The sequence below is a fragment of the Chrysemys picta genome, chromosome 1, assembly GCF_011386835.1.
Source record: "Chrysemys picta bellii isolate R12L10 chromosome 1, ASM1138683v2, whole genome shotgun sequence".
In the NCBI taxonomy this organism is placed as follows: Eukaryota; Metazoa; Chordata; order Testudines; family Emydidae; genus Chrysemys; species Chrysemys picta.
In genome coordinates, this window is record NC_088791.1 from 180,620,229 (window position 1) to 180,647,423 (window position 27,195).

At 40.2% G+C, this 27,195-nt stretch overlaps 1 long non-coding RNA gene across 1 annotated transcript in view; it reads right to left on the reverse strand.

Annotated features, from left to right (window-relative positions):
* Positions 1-27,195, reverse strand: part of LOC122174226 (uncharacterized) — a 108,426-nt gene that overhangs the window by 12,724 nt on the left and 68,507 nt on the right. The gene's annotated exons all lie outside the window — the stretch shown is intronic.

Here is a 27,195-nt window from a genome sequence, read left to right on the forward strand (position 1 = left end):
ATATCAAAATCAGGATTTTGCACTGGAAGGTAAGTTAGCTTCGCAACACACTGGGCACTGATTCAATATAATTACAAACTGTTTTGCAGCCTTCCTTGAAGTTGAAATACAGTGTTGCAGTTTCTAAGCCTCTTGATTCCCCTTTGCCTCATACAAGTGAACAAGTCAAACATCTACATTTCTTTAATGAAAGCAGAACCTATTATGAGTCAGTTGTGTTTATTTCAGACAGAACATGTGCACGCCAAAACAGTAAATTACAAGCTGTGTACATTGGTCTCCAATACCTTTGCACTGATTATGAAAATAATTAGGAAGGTCCTTGTGATCCAAAGAGCCCCTCAATACCCACTGGCAAAAGACCCACTACACTGTAATTCATATCAGGCCCTACACACTCACTACCCCCTACACACTGCTGTCATAATACGTGTCCAAAAGGTATCTTATAAATTATCGTCTGTAAACTGGTATGGAATGCTGGTAAGGAATATTATTGTGTCATGTATGGATGGATCGTACATAAAGAATTGTGTGTGCTGGAAATACATTCTTAAAATGTGTTTTGGAGGCAGGGCATAAATCAAACCTGCCATAGGCAAAGGAGTATGGATTTACCTGTTTGACCTGTTTGATTGCAGGCAGAGGACAATGAAAGAATATTTTCGTACAAAGCAGTGCTGTTATATTGAATTAAGAGTGAGACTGTGGTTAAACCAACTGACTGGTGTGTACACTGTCTCCTTGGAGCCAGCAAACATAATTTCTGTGAGTATCATGGCAAGAGAGACTGGACCCTACAAAGAGATGTCTCTGGGAAACTTGGGAACTGGGGTTCACTGATTGTAACCTGCAAGGCAAGATAAAGACTGGTAAAGTCTCCAGGAGTTTGCTGGTGAAGTGGACAGACTGGTGTGGCAGGGAGCTGGCACACAGTGTGGTCTCCAGCAAAGCTCACTCTTGCTGAGGCAGAGGGTTAACACGGTGGCTTATGGTTCTGGATTCCTTAAGGAGAGTGTCACAGGCCTATTTTTCCTTGGCTTCAACAGGTACAGATGAACACTGTGCATTTCTGAGGCATTCTAAAAAATGAGTTACAGCTGTCTTAGTGTCCAAGATTAAATTCAAAGAGGTTTACAGTGCTCAGAACTGCAAATCTGGTAAACTGCTTTCTTGTCCATCATATGCAATAAAAACTATATACATTGGTAGAGATGGATGGTCAAACAGCAGCAAACATAAACATTCATTGGCCACTTGCCATTTCTCAATTGAATACCATGATAATGAATGACATCACTGCAGTTTAATGTCCCTTACAGGCTTCCTACTTACACTGCCATAAAGTATTAAATTTCTACTTCTGAATATCTCCGTCACTCTCAATAATAAGTTGATATAAATTGATGTTTAACAAAAAGTGACTCTAACTGTTCAATACCATTATTGTGTCACAGTAGCCGGGTTAAGTCAATGTATCGTCTCATGTTGTGTCCCAGAAAAGTTAAACAGGGAATTGCAGTTGTGTTACCAAATTCGAAATTGACTGCACCAAAAGACTTCAGGTTGAGAGTTCAACTCTTCCACAATTTCCATCCAGTTTATGCATGTATCATTCCCTGTTCATGGAGTCATGATTGGTTTAGTAGCAAAAGCTTAGATTGAGCACAAGATACATTCTAGTGTTAAACTTTTGTAGGTTTCAGTCGTCTCTCCAATTTTAATTAAGATATGTGAATACCTTGAAATTGTCGACAGCTACTATATTTGACAGTGCCATATGTGTAAGATCATTTAAAAGTTATTTTCATTTTACAGATGGGAAAACTGAGGCATTGAGAAATTAAGTGATTTGTCTAAGGTCACATAAAAAGTCCCTAATTCCCCTTACAGTGTCTTGACCACAAGACTCTCCTTTGTCTCCCTTGTTGTTCTTGAAGATATCTGTTCATTTAACAGGTATTTTTTAATCCATTTATATTTTGTGAAACATATTTTGATTTGGGCCAAAAAAAACCTAATGCTTTTCTTCTCAGAACAAATGTCTGTTGACCGGTATTCTTGTGTGTTTGAAGTTCTTTCTTTAACAAGTTTATTGCTTTGTTAGGTCTTCATTTTCAAGGGCATCAGAACATTCCTTTCTATTTTGGTTTGGTCTGTGAAAAGTATTCTTGGCTTCATCCAAGGAAGAAGCACTTATGTCATCCTTTAGAGGTATGATATACATCCCATACTTAGGCATTTTTAGTGGGTGGAGGAATGCATCTTATAGAAATATTACCTGTTCAACAAGCATCCTTTACTGTGCTTCTGGATAACATGGTAATAATACTTAGTTCTTACATAGCACAGCTCACTTGTAGATTTCGAAGTGCTTTACAAAGGAGAGATCAGCATGATTATCCCCATTTTACAGAAAAGGAAACTGAGGCACAAAGAAGGGAAGTGACTTGCCCAGAATCGTTCAGCTGGCCAGTGAAGAGCTGGGAATAGAACACCAGTTTTCTGAGTCCCAATACAGTGCTTTGTGCAGTACGTCACAGTGAAATCTACAAATGTGCGGAGAGCAGCCCCAGGCTTATGCATCACTGCTAACATTCTGCAAAGATGTGAATAACTCCCATCAGCAAATACTGGGTCAAGCTCTGACCTCAGATTAAATCTTGGTCCCAATATTTTGCCATTTACAGTACTTAAGTGGGATTGGGATTTGGCTCTGTTACATTGTTTAAAATCCAAACTAATGCCATTGAAGTCAATGGAGTTACTGTGCAGAATTTGGCTAGTTTACCTTTAATATTCTTTTGTTTTCATGATCAGAGCCCCAGCACACTATATGATGATGGTCATGAAATGTTTAAGGTGGTAATTCTGATTCATATAACAAAAAACAGTTGCAAATTGAGAAATCAAAGGGCGTGAGAACTATTGTACCCTTTCACCCTAAATACATAATATATTTCTCTTTACTTACATAATCGGAAATCTGTCTCTTTCCACCAAGATAAGCAGACTACGTAAAAATACAATTGCAGGAATATAGCCCCTTTTCATGTGGAAGGTATACTCTGTAATTACTGTGGCAGCAGAAAATTACCCAGTTATAAAGAGCTACGTAAACACATTTAAGAAAGTCAGGTTTTGATTAATCAGAGCATTTATAATATGCAGCAATCACAGAGGGGGAAAAATCTATTGGTAACTTATTAACATTTACACGGTAAAGGTGCAGATTGGACAGTCTCCATATAAAAGACACTTATTTTTTTGTGATCCATCAAATATATTAACTCAGCCAATAATGAAACATCCATCCTTCTCTCATTAAGGGGAGAGTTGACAAAAAGGGGGAAAGTGTTTTCTACCTCTAAAAGGCAGAAATATTTTTAGCTAAAGGGAGAGGGCATACATTGTTGTTCTTGTATTGACAATTAAACTTGTGTTGTTTCAATTGTCATAGAATGTCAGATTAGCTGGATTTCTGACTGCTCTCATACAGATATGACAGAGTAGGGGAAAGAACCTACTATTTTTATGAAGTTTCTGAAGAGTTTATAAAGAGACTGCAATAATTATTGTGTCCTATTGCTTCTGTAGGCTAAGAACTATATATATATTTAACTATTTATATATATTCCAAGTTTGGAAACAAATTCAAAAGTTTTAAGGGGTAAAGAAGGACCCGAAGTTAATGGAGTGTCTATCAGTTGTCTTCTGTCCCACGTTTTGTCAGTATTCCAAAAGAAAGCAGCAAAATGGCAGCTGCTTGTACTCTCTGAATATTGCTTGCTTCACATCAGTGCCAGATTTTAATTGAGTGTGCAAGTCTTTGCATGGACACAAAGGAGTATATCACAAAGCTTCTTTTGGATTTTTCTGCATGAATTCACACACGGTACTCGCCCCCGTCCCTGTTGCCCCTTCCAAAAATCTATTGTATGCCAGTCTTGCCTTTGTGCAGTGAGTACAGTAAGATGTTCTTCTATGGTAGCCACACACACAGGATCAAATCTCACACCGAATCTGCGGTGCAGTTCACAAAACTAAAAACCATGGAGAGCTCAACCCCACATATGACAATTTTCATATAGTCCTTAAATATTTTCAGGCCTGATAGCAAATCTTGAGGGCATAAACCTTGAAGAAACCCCAAAGTTCCAGTTCTCATTTCATAGTGAATTAAACATAGATGCAAGGAATCACGTCTGCATAGAGCAAGTTTAAGGTTTTAAGAGCACCAAGGATTTACTAAAAGAATGGAGGTAGATGAGGAAGAGAAAATTTGCCCGTGGGGGAGATAATGTCAAATAGAATTTAAAGAATGTACGAGACTATTATATTTAATCTTACCTTATCTGTCATTTCAAGTCTGTCAGCAAATAAGTTGGTCAAGGGAAATACATTGTTATATGTATTATGTATGCCACATGGATTACATAGCATAACAGTTTGCTCAAGTTAGGAACATGCCTACTGAGGACTTCCAAGATGAAAACTGGATATTTTTTATATATTTCATCTTAGAACATCATGCTAATATTAATCTCTATCAATGAATAACTGAGGATGGTAAATTGTACAAATAAAAAGGAATAATTACACCACCATAAAAGGAAATGTAGCTCTAACCTCACTTTAAATTAGAGGAACACAGTGTAGTCATGTTCAAGGCTGATTAGAAGGGAAGCCAACTTTGAAATGTTGCCAGATATTTTGTAGCATGAATGACCCTTTCTCTTTCTCTCTCACATGCACGACACACTGAGAAGCTTTGCTGCCTACTGCAGCAATCTCCTGTTTCAGTATGAAGAAACTGTCAGAGATAAGGCAAGCAGATATGTAATATTATAACCATTATTTATTCTGGATTAATGAAAGGAAAAAATAGCCCTTTTCGTTGCAACTCGCATGCAGAGAAAACATTCATCTTAGAGGGCCCAGACTGTCTATTGTATTCACAATATATTTGTAGTTAGCCGGTCTATCAGCTGAGATGAATTATTATATTGGCATCCAGTGATATCAGTTTTAATTATAGGGCAGTCACCCAAGTCCTTTCCCATTCTGCTTGCACATTTTTATTATTTATTTTCGTTTTTCTTATAATCCTCTCATCAGGCGTTTGGGATATACAGGTACTTCAAATGTTGTATGTTTTGATTGTTTAAAAGAGCTGGAGGGAAAAACAAGTAATTAAATCAATGGGTTGTCCAGTAATCTGTTAATATTGCAGCTTCTTTTTCTGCCATTCAAGAAATCTGGGTCCAGTTTCCAGATGAAACTTCTCTCTCCCTAGCCTGGGAGGACTGTGAAGTTCTTGGTAGGCAGCTCTACAAGAAAGGAGTGTGATTTTGACCTATAGGTCACTTAGCAGTTGAACCCACTGGCCACTGGGAGTCCCATCCAGTCGTCCTCAACCACACGTGGGTTGCTTCAGTACAGGTTTTTGGGCAAAGGAGTCTAAAGATGGGGGCAGAATTGTTGAACACCCTGAGGGTTTGGTATTAAAGGATCTGCTGGGAGAAAAAAATAAAATGAAAGAGGAGTTGTGGCAAGTGCTATTTTCTCCACATTTGCTCTCCTTTTCTTTCTAGATGGAAATCACTGTGGCTCAATGCTGTCGTGTACATTTAAAGCTGTATTTAGACTGTATGCTTTCTGGAGCAGGGAAAGTGCCTTATCTGTGTTTGGAGACCACACCATGGGCACTCCTGCGATCTAACTAATAATGTTAATGATTGCCAGCAGACAGTTGACACCAGCAGGCTATAGTCTGACTCCTCAGACAATAGGACTGGCAGCTTTGCTATTTCCCGTGGGCCTGGCATACAGTTAGGCTGCTTGGTAGGCTTTCCGTATGCCAATTTTTTAATTCATTCCCTAAGCATTCTGAATATTTCAAAATATGTACTTATTTATTAAAGAAAGTACCGGCAGAATAGAGCATGGAATATTAAACACAGCATGCCAGGGTGAGATATAGGATTTCCCAAACCGTAAGCAGTAATCATAATAAAATGCAGATGCAATGATGTTCCGGGAGCATTGTGGTCATAAAGAGTGAGGGAAGGAACAAGTGCATAAAAGGGGGAGCTATTGGAAGAATGTCTTTGAATTATGGCGGAGACATTATGTGAGGTGTGTTGCAATTACACAGGTTTGTTTTCAAAATGTAAAGTCAATGGGCCACTTTCATGCTTGGTGCAACTCCATTGAAACTAATGGAAATACACCAGGCCTGAATCTGTCCCATCTAAGCAGAGTAAAGTCTATAGATATCAATAAAGTAGGGGGATGATGTACCCCCCCCCCAAAAAAAAAAAACCCATGAACATTTCTTAGAATAAAATCCTTGAATTAATTTTTAAATTCATGATCCTTTTTATTCCTTTTATGTGAAATTCACAATTATTATATTTTGGTCATGGAAAACAATAGCCTCACAAATGCTCATTCTAATGTATCTGGACCAGAAGTATTTGTGTAGCCATCTTGAAATTTACTTTATTTTTCTCCTGTTTATAGAAATTTGTCATCCTATCGGGAAGTAGAAACAATATCATGTGATTTAGGACACCAGTTGCCACACATTAGTCATCTGTTCTATCATAAAGGGGCCCTGGTCTACAGCTGTGGCTCCTAGATGCTGATGCTACCACAATACAAGTACTAATAAATCTTGAAGCATGCAAAACCTAGTCAAAGTATATAATTTGTGAATAACTGAAATATGTTTTCATAAGGTGTTCACTGAACAAATATGAATAATGAGTAAACTTGTGAAAATCAGGCTCTGTGCAATTAACTGAGAACAGGAAAAAAAGGCAAAATTTGCCATATTATTAATTACGATTATTTTGCCCAGTTATATCAGGACAAAAATGCACCAGTACCAAGAAAGTAGGAATACGGGCAGGCCCTCTGAATTGGGGTGAATTTCACCCTTATTCTTCCTTTATTGCAGCATTGATGCGTTTTGGCTTTTTTATTACTGAAAGAAAAGAAGAGTGGGAGGAGTGGTTTTAGAAAACAAAAACGTGTTGGCATTCGTTTAACCTCAAAATTAATTGAATTGTTTTTTTTTTTAATTCCAGCTCTAAAGTATTAAGAAAAACATCTACAATTAGCAAAGAGAGAGTTGCTCTATCATGCAATATATGTATTGCATATTACGGGCCCAGATTCTGTGCTGCATCCAACTTATGCTGGGCTCAGCAGACAGATGGGCTGTCAAGGAGCTGACTTCTGATCCCTGATTCTGTCTTGGCCCCAGCCATGGACACAGCTTAGAACAGCCTGGGGACTGCTGTAAATTTCACCTGTTGGGTATAGCCTCATAGGTGTGATCCAGCTTCTCCCCTTGCCTCATTGTCCTCATTCCCAAGGTTCAATTAGAGATCCTTGTCCTCAGTAGTGAGTGTTTTGGCTAACCTTTGCCCAAATCGTTAGAAATCTGAGGATACTCTAGGATCCTAGATAGCTTCCAATGGCAACGAGGGTTCCAGGAGCAAAGTGCACTTTTTCTACCACCATCTCAGTAGGCATTTGTGACCTGTTCTTTCTGGCCTTTCCCTCACTACAGTAAACCAATTTGTCATGTCTACATTTTACTACTGCAGCGTATTCTACTTGAAGTCACATTTGAAGACAAGTAGACATCTGAATCACTGTTCGTAGAGTGGTGTTAGCTAATGGGAATATATTGCACCAGTTCTAAATGAGCTTCATTGGCTTCTTGTGTGCTTCTGAGTGCAATTGAAGCAATTGTCTTTGGTTTATAAAGCCCTGTATTAGCTTGGCCTGTGACAATCAAAAGAGATTTAATCTCTCCTTGTGATCTGCCATGGCAGTTGAAGGTTTTTTGGGGTGTTTGAGCTTATAATTTCCAGATTTAAGCATGATGGTCATGCTCTTGGAGGCATTCTTTGCTCTAGAATCTACTTTCCCAGATGACCTGACAAAACCAGAAGCCCTTCTCTTTTTTGGATGTTTGTTTTGAGCAACATTGGGGGAATGGATGAGTGGAGTGCAAGGGAAGGAAGGGGATTGACTGTTCACAGGGATTAACCTTTTGTCTACTATACCTTGGAAAAAAAGGCAGATTTATTGTTTTTTGTTCCACTGTGTACTGTACAGGTGTGGTCTAAATTATGTAGAAGAGCTTTTGTCAATCTATATATAACAATTAAATGGAAGGTGTTTAATAGTCTGTCAGTGGTACAGATACAGTTAAATTAACCGAGTGTTTGGCAATTTTAAAAAAAAAGCCAAAGTCAAACATTGACATTCTGATCATGCATTGATCCAAACCAAAATCCTCAATCTGCTCACTCTAGACCTTTGGGAAACCTGAGATCCAAACCTAAACTTTGTGGTTTCCTGGTGTTGCTGTAAGAGGGCTGAGCCAGAGCCTTGGTTCCAAGCATTTTAAAAAAGGCTTTTCAGCATTCTCTCAAAATCCAGAAACAAAATTTTAAAAGCTCAAACATCTTTAAAATTGTATTTTTTTTTACACTTTTAATGGTTTTCATAAGGATGCAGGTGAATTTATAAAGGGCCTGTTCTGCATGGCCAGACATGGTTTTTCACGGGTAGTGTTGACAGCTCTGAGAAAGAGGAATTTTTAAAGTAGTGCTAGGTCATCCAAGGATGCCTGAAAACCAGGTCAAATGTTTAGCTGTTTATGATGTCTGTGTGATCAGACTTCAGCTGGATGGCCAGACAGGCGATTTTCAAAACTTCATGGTTATAAGAGTGCATATCATAATGTCGAAGCTCTTCCCCCATTTCAAAATATGTCTGACTGGCCGTCTCTCAGATCCATTTCTGGGAGTCCTTTCTTGGTGTGCTGTCTGTTTTAAGGGTACAGATTGGAAAACAGCCAATGAGGGGCTTTTACGTTAGCATCTGACACTACCAATTGTGGATCACCTGGAACAGCCAGGTGTTTGACCACATGTTCCCCAGCCCACGCCCTTGACACATGCTCTGAGTGTTCCAGCCCCTACGTACTTGGACAGCTTGTGGGCCGCTAAACACCGTTTGAAAATCCCATGGATGCCTGTCTCCAGGTGGAGGCCCTAGATGGATGACCAAAGAGTGGTTATTTGTGCCAGTAGGGCCACATCCTAAGTAGTGGCTCGTTGGCACTCAGCTCAGGAGGGGAATGGGGAAAAAGGTGCATGTTAATTCTCCCCACCCAAGTTCTACTGTTTATGGCTTCCTTGTCTTTGAGACACCAGGCCTCACCTTAGAGCAGACTTGGGGATGCAGCAGCCCACAACGGGCAGTTCCACAAAGCTGATGAATTTCTGAATAAAAGGATAGTCTGACCATACCCCTTTTCCCCCCATAAGCACACCTCTTACCCTGAGATATAGGACATGGAGGCAGTAGCACAGAACCAGCGATGCCATCCCTGCACTTCTCAGGAATTCTTCTGGACAATTAAACCAGCCTTTTAAATTTACTCTGTGCTGCCAGAATGGCATAGAGTATCTTAAATGATGGCAAGGATATGGCCCGTGGTCCTTTTGTACCTTGTTTCCCTGAGTTTCGAGGAAATGCATATATTCTGTCTCTAAATGGTATGGGAAACAATTCCTCCCCCCCAAAAAAGGATATTGATATTTATACTATTAAATGAACCCTTCTTAGCTTCCAACCTTGTTGCTAAAAATCTTTTTATTTGCTTATTAGATATGAAAATTCTGTTTTTTACAGGCACACTAGTCTTTTTCGCAGCACTGCATCTGGTTGAAAATCGGTTAGGCACTGAGGTAAACTCCCTATGTTAACACTAGAAGACCACAAGCTTTATGATGGAAGAGTGTGTGCCCTCACCTGATATCAATTTAAAGAGATAACCTGTTGGGTGGAAATTATTGTGTCATTATTCTCTTCAAACAGAATGAACTCTTCTTAAAATCAAAGGTAATATGTTTTCAGGATTTGCAAGGGGGGCAGGAGGAAGCTAAATCTTCTCAACCTCACCCGTCCCCAGACCTCTCTTTGTTAAACCTTTAGACCTGAGTAGACGGCTTATTTTAAAATGCCCCACTGTGTTCTCTGTTTTTCAGATATCAATAGGTGTGCCTGGGCAACCTTTTGGATTATATATCTATGAAAAATGGAGGAATCATCCTGATGTAAAAGCAAAAGGTGCTTACATTTGTGCTGGCAGCAATAGAGATGGTACAACATCACACAATGGATCCTGGAAGCAGATGAGTGTCAAAACAGCATGAAAAACCCTTCTCTCACAGTGCTAAGGCTTTCCAAATTCCCCTAGAATAACATACACAATCATTTCTGTGAAATCAAAGCTAATATCCGTGTCACTCCTTCACAAAGGAAAGTAGATGCAGACAGGAACTAATCACCCTGTCCAGTTTAAAATAGAGAAATCATCCTTTTGTTTTAGCAGATTTCCTCTACAATATGTTGTTCTTGCATGAAAACATGCTGTGTATAAAATGGTTGCATGAAAGGGTTAGCAGTTTTGAGACACAATGGTGGACATTGTTGAGGTTATAACAAACAGTACATTTAGTAATGGAAGAGTAGGGTGTGGGTGATGATATTTGGAGATCTAGCACACCTTAGTGGAAACAGTTAGTAATACAACGAACATCAGGGTTTTTTGTTTTGTTTTTTAATTTAAGACCTAGGCAATGCTGGAGACAACTGCATTTAATCTGATCTAGTTTTTAATAATTTTATTGTGATTTATTTTAAGAATGTGTGGTTTCCGTACATCTTTATTTGCATGGCAAGAGAGGTTTGATTACAGTTGTTTTTTGTTTTGTTTTTTTGTTTTTTTGTTTTTAAAGGAATCAGAACATTCCCTTTTTGGGGGCCATATCATGGAGAATAGCTCAAGTCTTTATACACACTTTATGCAGCATTCTGACAGAAGGAGATCACTACCACCAGAATGGATAGTGGATGAGTTGAGGATTTTATTTTCCAGAGTTACGGAGCACCTAAAACTCCAGTTGAAGCCAAAGGATTTGTGGATGCTCAGCACTTCAATGAATGAAGTCCTGAATTTATAGGAAATTGAACTGTGTCCTAAGAGTCACTCATGCTGATGCTACTCATAATCTCCACTGTTGGTGCCAATACTGATTTTTATGATCTGGGGGGTAAGGGCCCAGGCCAAATATCCACAGGGTATGCAGAAGGGAACTCCATCTCACTCCTGATTATAAAAAAAATTGAACCACTGTTAGAAAAATATACTGCTTACAGTATTATCTAGTCTATGACACTTCAGTGGGACTCCAGAAAAAGAAAGACATATGTAAGATAATGTACTATGTCACTATGCAAGGTTACTATAAAAGAAAACTGAGGAACTCTAATACAAATAGAAAATTATCTCTTCCTTGCAATTGTCACAATAAATCAGGCAAAGAAACAAAAGGTAGAAAGAGGAAATATGCTTTTTCCACAGACGCTCATCCTCACAGGAACTAACTGGCTCAGGAATTTGGTAATTGGTATGAAGTTTTTCATCTCTATATCTCATTCTGTTCAGGTTCTTATCCCATGTCCATTAGTGGGGTATCTGAGTGCTTGGTTTCCAGTCCAGACTGATTAGTGACCAAGATATTGCTGTTTTATGGCTGTTCTATGACCTGTGTGAAATGAACAATTAATTTTAGCTTGGTTCCTAGTGGAGAAGTATCTATATCACAAAAAGCACCATCCTAATTAGCACTAACTGGCACCCTGTTGGCAGTCTCTCTATAGAAACAAAATATTTAATGGTCATGGCAGTTGAGATAGTAGTCCCAGCCCTAGAGAGTCGACTCACCAACTTGTTTTAAGACAGATTTGCAGGGCCATTTTGAGGAAACCTTGCATTGACAACACTGTATCTGTTCAGTGGAGAAACTGAAGATTTTGAGATGGGATTTTCAAAATCACCTAAGTGACTAAGCACTAGTTTCCCTGACTTTAAAAGGTCTAGTCTTCCTAAATCACGTAGGTGCTTTTTGAAAATCCCACCTTCGATTTCCAGTGCTGTCAAACTGACACTTTCCAGAAGGACTTAAAAGTTAGTTAATATGAAAATCTCTACCCCTCCCCGCAACACTGCAAGAGTAGTGAGATCTATGGCAACACTGTACAATGTACGTCACAGATCATGTGTAGTTGGCTGGTTTCACTGACAAAGACAGATTTCTCACTTTTTCTAATGCATTATAAACACTTAGGAAAAATAGCTGAACAGGGCCATTTCCCCACAATTTCCTACTTTATTGACCCAAGGTTTTTTTTTTTTTCCCCTATCCTTGGTAAGTGGCCTGAGAGAGAGTGCAACATTTGGAAACATTGAAACACTGGAGTTAAACTGGGGCATAAAAATGAGCACAATAGAGGTGGATAGGTTCTAGTCTTCATCTTGGTTGTACAGATGAGCTCAATATTCAGGTCTTTAGGTCTGATGAAGATCAGATTCATACAGACTTATCTGTTCTTTCTTGGTTTTGTATCTTGTGCATGTACCTATTTAAAGTGAATATGAAAGTGTAAGTTTACTAAATATGCTATGTAAAATATATTTAGTTTGCATTACTCATTGCTGAAGCTTAAAATAAAATGTGGCTAATTTCTGCCTGCAACCCAATTGATCTCCTTGGTACAATGACTAGTTGACTGTTTCATGTAGTAATAATTATCGACAAGGGACAAAGCGTAGAGCTATCAGAATTTGCCCCACTGTTAGTTCCCATCATTTGGAGCTGCACCGTCTTTGAAATAGTAAAAGATATCCATAATAGATGTGATTTCTAAGATCTTCTGTAGGAGTTCTTTTCAAAAGCTTTATTGTTTCCATGGATGCCGCCATATAATCTAATTATTCCTGATGGGTTGCCTATTGTAACATAGGATTCTTCAAAGGAAAGGAAAACAGCAAGGTAGATCATTTGAGCAAAATTCTTTTATTTGTTTAGGACAATGTTTCACAAAAGCTCTAGCTAGGAGGGGAAAGAAATCTCTTCTGAGCCTCCTTTCTTTCAGAATTCAAGTTGCTATAATCACGTAAAGCAGCTCTGTGTACTGCAGGTTTTCTCGTTTCCTTTCATTGGATGATAGAAGACATTTCAGCCCCATGTCCACTTTTTCCAGTGGAAAAATTAAATCATTTATATTTAAGATCTACTGTAGACAGACAAGGGTAAGGCAACCCCAAGCAGTCAGAGAATACAGCTTATGCCCAACACCTGCAGCTTGTCAAAGGGATAATTCCATTCAACCCAGCAGGAATTTTTTCTTGATAAGATCTACAGTGGTTGCAAGGGAGTTGATATTTACATCCACCTCATTAAAGTTAATCAGTTTCCTATTATAACTGGAGTCTCAAAGCCTTAGTCTAGATGATGAATCTCACTTGGTTTGTGTAACTGCACTATTTTTGACCTTGGCCATTGTCCTAGCCAGGCGTAGGCTCTGATACCATGTGATGTTTCACAAGACACCCCCTTGCACCTGCATATCTAGGCTTCTGCCACTGTTTATCAAGGAGGCTTCTGACGTGCAGCAACATATGATGGCAAGTAATCACACCACATCCTGTGCATGTGCATGCTCTCCTATTGCTTTGATCACATGGAATTGCTGAACTTTCTTTCACACACCTACCATTCCAACCCATCATTGTGTGTGTGTGTGTGTGTGTGTGTGTGTGCACGTGGGAGGGGGAGGGGTGTGAAGGAGATGATGCAGAATCCCCTTATCATGTGGAGTGGGAGGAAAAAGGAACCCCTCTACCCACATCTTAGCAGTCATTAAGGCGCAAGTGATTTTTTGCACAATTATGCTACAAGTTTTGCCATTTTTCCAGCCTGTTATATGCATGTGAAAAGATTTTTACCAGTATTTAAGTGGGATGTTTCTTACTATATAGTCCATAAATGGAGATCACATTTGTATAAAGTTTTCAATCTATTTTTATGGGCATTAATGTCTGTTTACAAATAAAGTATAACTGATTCAACCAATTTTTTCCCATGTGCAACTTTTTCATCAACAGCTAGTCATATATTTTATTGATACAGGCTTTATCACATGTAAGCTGCCATTTAAAAAAAATATTCACAGCTGTGTTCTGTTCCCTGATTCCATATTATTATCAGGTCCAACTCAGAGTCCCGGTCTTAATTTTTAATGGTCTTCATGGATCAAGACCAGGAAAGCTTGGAAATTGCCTCACTATCTGTGACCTTGCTAGGCCATTAGGAGTAGTAGAACTAGAACCAGCCAGAGACTATTGGGACACTGAGGGAGGCATTTTAGTGCTGGAGCCTAAACTATGGTAGACCCTGTCACAAGTAACCAGAATGTGTTGTAGCCTAAGTGCCTAAAGAGCACAGGGCAAATCCTGCCTTTTTGTAAAAGCCAACCCACAACAGCATGTAAGCCTAATAAATCCCTCAAAAATCCCACCTAAAATACAAGTATCAGCAAACCCTAAAGGGAGATGAAGAGTAGAGTTCACTTTTATTGGACTAGTCTGCCTCTTTTTTTTTAAGCATACTTCAGTGAATAGATGCATGGTGATGGCACTATATCTAAACTATATTATGTATTTAGCTAGATTATCAGACCTCTCTAGGGTGACCAAACAGCAAGTGTGAAAAATCAGGATGGGGGGGGGGGGGTAATAGGAGCATATATAAGAAAAAGTCCTAAAAATCGGTACTGTCCCTATAAAATCAGGACATCTGGTCATCCTATACCTCTCCACCACTGTGGAACCTGAGGGGCTTGAATGTTTTTGAAAATCCAAACAGTCTGTTTCTCCTAAGTAGAGGTAAATTGTATGTTTTGATTATAGGGTGTGAGGGGTGGTAATTATAGGGTTAGAAACGTATTGAGGGCGTGTGAAATCAAAGAAACAAGCTTTACATTTAGTTCTGAAAGTGGCAAGGTTTTAAAACACTTCAAAACAAAGGGCAAAATGGACAGCACTGCTGGGACTGAGGAACCCACATCCTCAAGCATCCAAGAGGAATTATAGCGGCATTATTTCCAAGCCTGCCTAGCTGGGTTGGGCTGGAGGGGAGAAGGTTGTTCTCAGAGCAGGGGTGTGGGGCAAGAGATGAGGTTGCTTAGATTACCTTAATGGTTCATCTGTGTGTTTGGCATGTTTCTGGATTCTCAGCTTTCCAATGGGACAGAGAGCTTGTTCTAGCCAGGCCAAACATTGTGAAGGTTTAAAAATATATTAATTATTTTTTACCTCAAGCCCAGTACAGCTGGGCTCATGCCACTGTGCTGAGGGAGCACAGTATTACAGGTATAAGGATAAAAAAAGTCTGAATAAATGTTTTAAAAGCTCAGAATGGTTTTATGATAAAATATCTACCATGCACTGACTGTATGATGGCATAGTGTGGTATAACACTTTTATAATCAGGATGGGTGTGGAAAATCCTGCAGAAATTGCCTGTGACCTTGCCAACTGTGAGTAATATGACATTCCAAATTGATGCAGTATTGCCAGCTCTTGTGGCTTGATTATGCATCTAAAGATTCTGGGGAGAGGTTTTTTGGTTTTGTTTTCCTGTCTCCTGAAAATGCAATGAAAGGCTATGAACTTGCAAATTTTCTCATTCAAAATGGCCACTATCTCCCATGACTGTCAATGGGGCTGAAGCCAGCAAAGATGGTCACTGGTGTGTTACTCATCTATGTGCATGTGGAAGTGAGGCTAGTCCTAATGAAAATGGCTACCTCCTCCCACTATTTTCAGTAAGACTGAAGTCATGCCCACAGGCAAAACAGCTGGCACTGTATGGTTCAAATGGCTAGACAGGACACTATTATCATACAATGACTGATGAGAGAAGTAAAGAAACTATGAAAGGTGCATAGGGAGTTTGGGGATATGGAGCAGGGTATTGGTGAGCAGGAGGCAGATTTAGGGCGAGCAGGGGAATAGAGGGCAGAAGGGAGGCCATGAGGAAGTGCAGGGAGAAGGGGAGGGCAGAAGTAGACTAAGGGGAATGGTGTAATTGGAGGAGCAGGAAGGAGGCTGAGGGAGGTGCAAAGAATAGTGATGGGGTGGGAGAGGGACAGAATTGTTGAAGTCACTGACAAAACTCCTGCTGACCCCAGTGGTTCAGGACCAGGACTCGTATATAGGGTGGGTATTTATTCTCTGTAGGGAAGGTCACCAGTGGCGCTCACAGTGTGGATCATTGGCAGGGCCGGATTAAGGCATAGACAATTTAGGCTTGCGCCTAGAGCCCAACTTGTATGGGTTGGGCCTAACCTGAGCTCTGGCTGGTCTGGGTCAGATACTGGTGTAGGTACTGGCCACTCCACTGCTCACTCAGATTTGGCCCTGTGGCCCCTCCATTACCACTGACTCAATTTTGTGTCCAACCAAGTGAATTGTTCAAGGTAACGCAACAAGTTTGTGGTAGAGCAGGGACTTGAACCCAAGTCCTAGATAAGTGCCCAAACAACAGATTATCCTGCCATACAACACTTGGTGAGTCTCCATTTCCTTTCACTAGTTGTACACCAGCTAACTCCAATGACTTTACTTGGTTTCTCTTGATTTATACTAAAATGAGAAAAGAGCCAGGCCCATCATTTCTACAACTTCTATCTTTCAATCTCTCTCATGCTCTCATTTAATTTCACATAGTTCTTATGGCAAAATTATGTAATTTAATGCTGATGAACACTGAAGTAGAGTCACAAAGATCACTTAACTTTTCCATTTGTATAGCCCAATCAGTTACCCCATAATCCGACGTTGTATTAAAAGTACATCATTCCTTTACCTTGTTAGAGGCAAAGTCCTTCTTGTATCTTTGAGGGGAGGGGAAAGACAGCTGTCCTCAAGACTTGCCTTCAAGACTTGATAACAGATCCAAGTCAACTTATTCTTAGCTCTCTTTGCTACTTCTGTTCCCTGCATATATTGTGGAGTGGAATATGCTCTACCATTAGATAAATGCTTGCAAAACTATGTGCTATTTCTTCCAGGGCAAAACTGACTCACCTCAGAAAGGACACCCTGCTAGGTTTCTCTTTGTATGGCTGCTCTGTAGTAACTACTTGGAACAATTCAGTAATTGTATAACTACATTGCTTTATTTAACTTTTTCCTTTTATTAACTCTGACTCTTCTAATGTGGCAAAAATGTTGATCCCCATGTTTGATGGGGTATACAAACCCCACACTGGACAATAAGAGATTGTTTCTAAAACATCTCCCTCTCCCTCCACACCTGCAAGGCATGCACAGGCTGGAGGAGGAGCTTAAAAGGGGAGCAGAACAGCTCCCTTGTTGACGGACCAGAAAACAGAACAGACCTTCAACCCTCAGCTCCTGAGCAAACGCTGACTGAAGGCAGGAGCTTCCCAGGCAACCCCTGCCTGAAGGCCCCTCTCTGCAGAAAGGAACAGCCAGATCCTGTTTACACCCTCAGAGAGAGTAATTCCCCTCCATCTCTTAGCACTAATATATTGAGTTAGTAATTCCCCTTGTGTTTTGTTCATAGGCTACCCTGGAAATGGAGATACTTCGAAGTGACCTGGCTGGGAGGCCACGTCACAGCAAGAGGAAGGCCACCACAGATGCAGAGAGGCCACACCATGCCCAGCCACGAGGAGGTGGCAGCAGTGAGTTGACCTCTTCAACCATATAAGAAAATGGGTACAGTTTTAAAGAATAAACATTCTGGTTTTTGTGGTCTCCCTATCTTTTCTTCTTCTGCTGCCTTGCCCCACTGATATACCATTCAAGCATTGGGCCTAGTCAGTTTCATGTTGGGATCATCAAATAAAGTTGTGCATGCTAGACACCATTTTGGAGGATAAATGGAAGATCCAGATTCATAGAGATGGACAGAAATACAGAACTTGAATAATCTATGATTGTAACAAAATGACCAAAATATTGACTAACCAATTCTGAGTAATCAGTGTCTTAACCTGAAGAGCAAAGAAAACTGAGGAAACCACTGAAAAAGAAAATAGTATTACTTTTTGTGTAACTATTTGATCAGCAGATTAATATGGCCATTGTTAAAATAATCACTGTAGCTTTCTCTGTAGAACAGTTTCTGTATTTTGGACACCTTCCAAACCAATACCAACATTAACCTATTTGGTAACTCTTGCTAATGCCCTAGTTACCTTGAGAGTGTGCATCAAAATATTACATAATACTTTAGGAAAACCAACTATAAAAAATAATTAACAAATAATGTGTTGTTCTGTGGCAAGCCACTGCTCACATGTTTGGAGTTGCTTATTCTATTTTCCTTGATCGTTCTTGTTCTTCTTTTAACAGTGCCAGTATTTGAAACAGGCTTCCTTTGTGCTGGATGCTTTGATAAAGAACACACATTAGCCAATGTACAGTATGTAGTCAGTTGGGTGCACAAATATGTACATTCTTTCTTCCCACTATTTTTTCTCTGGGCTACATTGTGTTCTGAGGGGGGAGAGGGGATCGGTTGTTTTGTTTTGCTTTTGTTTTGTTAATATATGTGAAAGTGAAATGAATTATATTAAAGAAATAGAATGAATTAAAGAATGCTGTATGTACCTTTTAGTAGAAATGAGAAATGCTGCAAGCCAGGGGGGCAGGAAAGCAGACATTAACTGCTTAACTTGCCACTTAAGGGCAATTGGTGAAGCATTAGTCTTAGATCGATAAGAGTTAACAAGGAAGCAGGATATGCATATTATGCTCCATGCATATTTTACAATTTTGCTCTCTCTGTCCCTTTGTTTAGTTCGCACCCTTTTATCTGTATAAATAAGACTGTTTGAATCTTGCATAGAGGCTCACATTATCTGAATGTATTAGCAGAGCGCTGTGCTAATAAAACAGAGTGGTCTGACAAACTATGAGTCCTGAGTCTAACTTTGACAATTTGGAGGTTCCACCGAGATGGCAACCGTCTTCACTGGGGCTATGTGATTCCTGACCGTTTTTGTAGGACGACCGTGGTAGCCGGCACCTGGGCATTTGGCCCGAGCGGTCCTCCTCCTGAACGGAAGGGTGCACGACCACAGTGAGGTCTACGCCATCGAACCTGTTGGTTCCCACTCTGTTCTGGTAGGGATCCCGGGATCTGACATCAGGAATCTGGTCAGGTAATTATTTCTGTGTTTTGTCCGGACTGAGGACTGTTCTGTCTGTGTCTATCCGTCCTCCTGTGGAGTGTTTGAGTCTGGGTGCCATCTCCGTCCGGGGATCGGCCGACCAAGGGGTTCCTGTCCCCGCGGTCTGAGTGAGTGAAATCTGCACAATCGCAGCCGCACCGCACCTTGGGTAAAACCCTTGGTGTGAAAGCAAGGGCGACTGAGGCAGTAGCCTGTGGGCTCCTTTTGTGTGTTGCACCGGGCATCGCTCTGACGAACCCGAATTTCCTTCTTGTGTGATTGGTGTGTGTAAAGTCCTCCTGTATTGGTAACCAGACGTCTAAGTCGGGACAGTTCCCTAAAGGAACGCCGGCTCAGTTTTAGGAAGGGTCCGGACTCCTGTAAATTTCTGGAAAAATGGTCTAGGCTAACTCAGGGAGATCCCAAAACTCAGTGGCCACTGTTAAAACCTTGGAACAAGGACCGAGTGGACATCTTAAAAAAAACAAACTCGGTCAGCCTAAAACTAAATTGGCTAAAGGAGAGGTTAATTGTTTCATGCAGTGGTGGGAAGAGGCAAATCGTAGGTGGACAAAATCAAAACTCACCTCTCTCAAATATTCAAATAATAAATTAAAAGCTTTATTAAAAGCCTCCTCTCCCACCACCAGACTGAGCGCTCCCCTTCACCCTGTTCTCTGACAAAAAAACAACAACCCCGGATCGATCCCAACTCCCTTCATACTCCCCTCTCATTGTAAAAAGGATAAAATGCCCCTTGTTCTGTTCCCCTTCGTTGTCTGCCTCAGAAACTGATTCTTTAGTGTTCCATTACCAATTCAGCAAGGAGGGCGGGCTCCTCAACTAGCCCCCACCCTTCCTGGGCCCTTTCCTTAAGCATTTCTTTCAAAATTGTGAAATGACCACAATATCACTCACAAAAATGGTTCATTGGAAAAAGCAGGATTGGGCCCAGACAAGCAGGCAAGCAACAGATAAAGAAACTAAAAAAAAAACACAGGTTGGAAGCCCTAAGGGCATAGTGTCAGGAGTAAGTGCAAACATGAACCCCTGGAACAATACTTAAAATGGTGAAATCTGAGTTGATAAAGGTGTCATTTTGGGAAATAAACAAGTGATTTAAGGAAAGAGAGTGAAAAGTTAACTCTACAGAGACTGGAGAGAATTAAACAGTTAAACTTTGTGAAAATGTTTAAAAGGATCTTGTTAAAAGAATTCTTGGTTTCTTTGCAGCCATTCTAAAGGAAAAATGGGCCCTTTTCCAGAGGAATGTCTGTAAATAATCCAGGTAAAGAGACTATCTAATTAAAATCATTTGACTCTGGACAATTGAGTCAAATTTGCTAAAAGAACATAGGGGGGGTTCTATTGGAACTTAACTGCCCCAAATGTATAAAGGTAATGTAATCTATGTACAGCTATGTAAAAACAAAGCAGTGTAAGAGGGATGTTAAGGGAGAGAAAATGTGTATGTATCTGTCTGTCTGTGGGAATATGTGAGGTTTGTAAAACTCCTGTTTTGTAAGTTTAAGATAAATTGGTTTTGTTTTGTTTATAATGCCACTAAAAATCCATTTGACTCTTTAATTCAAAGCTGCAAAACTGACAGACTTTTTTTGCCAGACACAGGTAATCAGTGTTGGTTGACTTTGAGATTTGGTATTTAACCCTTAAGGGGTAACTTGATTCTTTACAAAATTTAAATGTTCTCAAATAAAGACCAAGTCATGACTGCAGCAGGACAGTCAAAATCAGAAAAATAGGGAGAGATTCTGGATTCTGTTTTTGTAACAAAATAGCAAATGAAAGCTGTAGGAAAAGAATAAAATCAGTGGCCCTCTGAAGCAACAGCAGGGGTGAGGTACACAAAACAAAAAGAAGAAATGTTAGAAACACTGAGCCTTAAAATGGCTCTGTGTAATCAGACTGTCACTTTGATAAGGGTAAATAAAACTCTGTAAGAACAAAAGAAACAGTTACACTTATGTAAAAATGAATATGGCTAATGTTTTAAAAGTTAAAGTATAGAAGGAATGTGCAGACATGTGCAGTGTATATTATAGAGGGGGTAAAAGAAATGCAAACGAAACATGCTACTTAATTAAAATCCTATTAGGGCTCCAAAGGAGCCACAATAGACTGTTCTTTTTCAGATCTATGTGTGTTTTGGAAGCAAGAGTTAAAAGTAATCAAAACTCTGGTAAAAGTTAATTGTGTTCCTTTTAAGACAGAGTCTCTGAGCTCTGCTAATGGTTTTGAATCCAAAAGCCAAGCCTGTGTGGATGCAAATTATCTAACTGATAAAGGAAGTGAGAGAACTGCCAGCACAAAGAAGTTGCAGATAAAGAACATACCTGGTCAGCAAACAAATTGTCTAAATAAAAGGCACGGTATAACAAGATACCTTTAATTAAAATAAATTTAATGTTACTACGTACCCCTGTAACAATGTATAGTGTGTATGATTTTTGAAGAAAAAAAATCCTTTATGGTAATGATGCTTTTCAGCTGTTACCTGTGAACAAACTTAAAGCTTAACACAGCAGGAAAGATATTGTAACCTTGGTCTGCTGTAAAGGGAAAACTGAGGTACATCACCTCATGGATTTAATGACTGAACAGTGGGATAATTTCCCCATAACTCTTAAAAGATAGAAGCCATTAAAACCTGGCCTGCCTATAGAACAAAAACACAGGAAAATATGGAGGTAATTCCTCTTGTTTTGCCTGTAATCAGCAAGGGTATTTGTAAAAGAAAGGAATATTTTAAGCAATAATGAATGCCACCCCAAAAAGGGTAGAAAAAATATTATTTTTGTCTTTCAGGAAAAGCTAATATCAGCTACAGGACAACCTAATAAGAAACAAATAAAAGTGGGTATGCTTATCCATGCCTGTTGCTCCAAAGCCCTGTAGTAAAGACATCTCACTAGGATCCTGTATGTGGGATAAAATGAATAATGAGACCAAAGTACTGTATAATGGGCTATGTGTATGTGTTAATTCTTGGGGGGAAAAGTGTTTTAAAAGAATGGAAGTGTTAGCAACCTTCCAATAGACAAATGTAAATGTAATGTAAGTACTGTGTTTACAAAAGTTAAGGTAATATAGTTCCTAAAACAAACAAAAGGGCAATGTGGGAAACCAAACCATTCATATTATACATGCAAATGGCAGCATGTTAAGAATTGCCACTGCAGAAAGACATAACAGCTTACCATTGGTATAATGTATTTTCTGAATGGTCTCCCACAACTACTGGCGTACTAATGTTACTAACCCTAATTGGTTTTGATTTTAAATTGTATGTGTTTAATTGTAACGTTTAAAATGTGCTGTTGGATAAAACAAATGTATGCAAAGCTAGAGCCACAGGCCCAAATCACCTCCCAGTATTTTCTATTACATGGACTAAATAAGAAGTGACACTGGCGATTAATAATCTTGGTGTCAAAAGGGGGATATGTAGGAGCAGGATCTTATAATGTCCCATAGGAATTAATGTATGATTTGATTTCATCCCTGTCAGCCACCCTTTTTGAATAGCAGAAAGGAATGACAGACCAGAACAATCCTTATGACTGATTATGGTCACCCTTTTTTTTAGAATAAGTTATAATGTCTACTATGGTTTCCTATATGTATTACAAAGTAGGCCTCTAGTTAAATATACATATTGTGTCTATGTTAAGTAGATTAGAGGAACATTGAAGGCCTGGGTCTCAATGTAAATTGTCTTGGTTATTGATTGTAAAACTTAGCAAGGTTTAATTTGCAATGCCTTTTTTGCTCCATATAAAATACTACTGTTTGTATTCTCAATCTGTGTGAATAAGGAATGTATGCATCAGGAAAAGATAAGGTGTGAAGGCCATTGTTATAGCCAGAGTCAAGGAAGAAGAAGTAAAGAGACTTAAAGGACATCAAAAAAAATCATCAGGTACTGCTTACTACCCAGATGGCTGTTAAACTGTCTGGCATCACAGCGTGCATACATGCTTCGCAGTGTAAGAAGGCACCCCCCAGCAAACCAATCACCTCAGGACCACGCAGAGTCAATTTTGACTCCAGAAAAAGACGTAGAGGAACAGCCTGCAATACCTTACCATCTACGCTCTCGTAAGGGTTGCCAGAAGCAGACGAGGACCTAAAGCAAGGCCCAAAAAGAAGCAGTAGTGAGCCTAGCGCCTGCTGCCTGGTGGATGTAAAACCGTGACTGCGGTTCCCTCAGTTGAGGTTGTCAGAACCGGAAGGGCCTTGCCTGCAACATGTGCCTCTGGTGGCGCCTGTTCCTCAGCTGCTGGTGTCTTAAGGTCTGGGGAGTCCACAATGACAATTATTTTATCCAGCAGCAAGTGTGGATAGCTCAGACTCTTAATATTTCTAATTGCTGGGTCTGCAGCCACATCCCAGCCCACTCTCAAGCTGGTGTTCCTGTCCTGGCAATCCCACTCAATTCCCCAGACCTCACTGGAGGACCTCGTCCGTTTAACAGAACATGGAACAATAATGACACTTGGGAAGCAGTGGGAATAAATGTATCTAAATGGATAAGTGTGGTGGAGGGAAAAGGTCATTGGTGTTGGGTGTGTAATGGGACAGGGCTGGATCTGGGAAAAAGTCATTGCCTTCAGCATATTGTGGTCAATGGTGTATGGGATTATTCAAACAAAACTAAAGAGTGGTGGGCCAGGTATGGGGATATGAATTTTTTTCTCAACCTGGGATCAAACAGAAAAATCAAGCTCATGTTCCCCCTACAGTAACCTTAGTGAAAACAATACAATCTTTCAATGCCATGCAAATAACACCACTCCTCGTAAGGAGAATTACCCTGTGCCCTTCGGAGGATATTACTCCTCCTTTGTAGGCACCTATGTGACAAATGGGTGCAACCGACCCTTCCCAGCCTTAATAGGCCATCATTGGGTTTGTGGAACCAAAGCTTATACTGTGTTACCAGCTAACTGGTCAGGTATCTGTTATCCCGCCTGACTCTTCCCACAATTCCGAGTGCTAGGGTCCTTCCCACGAGAACGCCTCCGTAATTTCAGGCGAAGAAGAAGGGACTTATCAGATGCCCAATGGTATGTAAATAACATAAGCCCCTTGACCTGGGAAGAGGCCATTGGCGGTTCCCTTATCCCACTTGGGGGAGTAATACACCATGCAAAAAGGCTCCTAAGGTTACAAACAGTAGTTGAAATAATGGCAAAAGAAACCGGAGAGAGTTTAAAGACCCTGGCCAAAGAAACAGGGGTGCTCCGACAGATGGCCCTCCAAAACCGTCAGGCATTGGACATAGTGCTGGCGGCCAAAGGAGGGACCTGTGCTCTCATTGGAAAGAATGTTGTGTGTTTATACCTGACGACACCAATGAGGTAATAGATCGTGCTAGTCACTTAGAACAAATTGCATATCTTCCCCATGAAGAGCCAAGTTCTTTATGGAAGTGGCTAAGTAACCTATTCAATTTCTCTGGCACAGGAAACTGGTTGTTTCAGGGAGCCCTGACTATCCTGTGTGGAATCCCAATGATTTTTGTATGTTTTCAGTTAATCTCCTGTTGTATCCAGAATTGTGTACGGTATGCCACCCAGGTGACTACCCCAAAACAGAGTGCTAATATGATGATGTTAAATATCACTGATGAATGAAGAGATAAAGAACTATTAATATGTGGAACCCAGTAATTGTTGGTCTTTGCGTAAGCTTGACCAAAAGGAGGGATTGTGAAAGTGAAATGAATTATATTAAAGAAATAGAATGAATTAAAGAATGCTGTATGTACCTTTTAGTAGAAATGAGAAATGCTGCAAGCCAGGGGGGCAGGAAAGCAGACATTAACTGCTTAACTTGCCACTTAAGGGCAATTGGTGAAGCATTAGTCTTAGATCGATAAGAGTTAACAAGGAAGCAGGATATGCATATTATGCTCCATGCATATTTTACAATTTTGCTCTCTCTGTCCCTTTGTTTAGTTCGCACCCTTTTATCTGTATAAATAAGACTGTTTGAATCTTGCATAGAGGCTCACATTATCTGAATGTATTAGCAGAGCGCTGTGCTAATAAAACAGAGTGGTCTGACAAACTATGAGTCCTGAGTCTAACTTTGACAATTATCAAGGTGATGTATAATATGGTCATCAGAACAGTGGGCCAAAGACAGATCTAGATCTAGGTAATATAATATTACTTTGGGTTATTACCAGTTCCACCAATTATTTAGTATCTGGACCAGAAGAATTTATAAACATAATAATGTATCAAACTTTTCAGACTCTTCTTCTTTGTATCACATCACATTGGTTTATGTGGTGTCATCTAATAACAATCAAAGTCTACATCCTAAAACAACTTGAGTGATGTAACAAATTATATAAGAGATTAGCTAGCAATTCCTTACATTATTTATCCTTTTTAGCAATGATTTCATGGTCTATGGAGAGAGGTGTTGTGAGTAGGTTAGAGGACAAGACTGGGAGCTAGGACTTTTGTGTTATATAAATTGTTGTTGTGTGGCCTTGGGTAGGTGACTCACATCTCTCTGAGTCATTAGTATTGATGTGTTCCTATTTTACAGAGGGAAAAAAATAAGAAGGAATAGTGGGCATGGTCACCTCTCTTTAGATGAAAGATGTGCCTAGCTGTAAATGTCCCTATATGGCCTGATTTTTCTCTTCCTGACGCTTAGGGTCAGTGCCTGCCTTCCAACGGACACTACAAACTTAAGTTGACCTATGTTAGGTCAATTTACAGACACCACAGAAATTACTGCAGTTTTCCATGTCCACACCCTCCTTCTGTCGGTGGTGCGTGTCCTCACCAGAAGCACTTCCACCAACTTAAGAAGGGCAGCGTGGAAGGCCGAAAGCCAGGGCTCTCAGCTCCGTGCGGAGCTCCCTGCTGGAGTCCAGCTACCGTCAGGGCTCTCAGCTCTGCTCCCTGCTGGGAGACTGGGATCTCAGCTCCATGCCCCTAACCTATACCCTCCTTCCTCTAGGCAGACCCTGACATGCCCCTGCTCTGGCAACAATATGCCCAGTGCTGATGCCTTTTGAGTAAGTGGTTTATGGCTGACAGAGCTGGTTCTGTGTTTGGTAAGTAGGAAACCTGTGATGGTGTTGATCAGAGATACTTTATTTCTGCCTCACTGCCAGTCAGAGTGATAGCATTTTACAATGGTGTAAATGACAAGATGTCGGGCAATGGTGAACCAGGCCCTGCATCTGGACAATCCTCTGGCCCCTTGATGTCTTTGCTCTAGTGCAGGGATAGGCAGTGTGGGGAAACCTGCACTGTCACTGCCAGTTTTGTACCCATACTTGGGAACCAAGAGGATTTCCATGTCCAGTACTGTTGGTCTAGCGTGTCACAAGTAGGGTTGGGTAAAAATCATCTATCAAAACTGTTGGTGGAAAATTGAATTTTTGGCTAAACAAAATTATTTTCAAAAAGTGCCTGCTTTCCATGGGAAATTTCATTTTTTTAAATATATATAGGCTGAAAACTGCTATATTTTGATTTGGGAATCATGGAATCTTAGGACTGGAGGGGACCTCACAAGGTCATCTAGTCCAGTCCCCTGCACTCAAGGCAGGACTAAGTATTATCTCTAGACCAACCCTGACAGGTGTTTGTCTAACCTGCTCTTAAAAATCCCCAATGATGGAGATTCCACTACCTCCCTAGGCAGTTTATTCCAGTGCTTAACTACCCTGACAGGTAGGAAGTTTTTCCTAATGTCCAACCTAAAGCTCCCTTGATGCAATTCAAGCCCATTGCTTCTTCTCCTATCCTCAGAGGTTAAGAACAAGTTTTTCTCCCTCATCCTTGTAACAACCTTTTATGTAGTTGAAAACTATCATGTCCCCTCTCAGTCTTCTCTTTTCCAGATTAAACAAACCCATTTTTTTCCACAATACTCTTTTCTAGGCAGTCACTTCCCATTTTGTATGTGTGAATACTGCTGAGGTGCCTCATGGGATTTGTAGTTTGGTTGCCTCATGTCCCCATTCTCTTCTGTGGACTGGGCTCCCCAACCAGA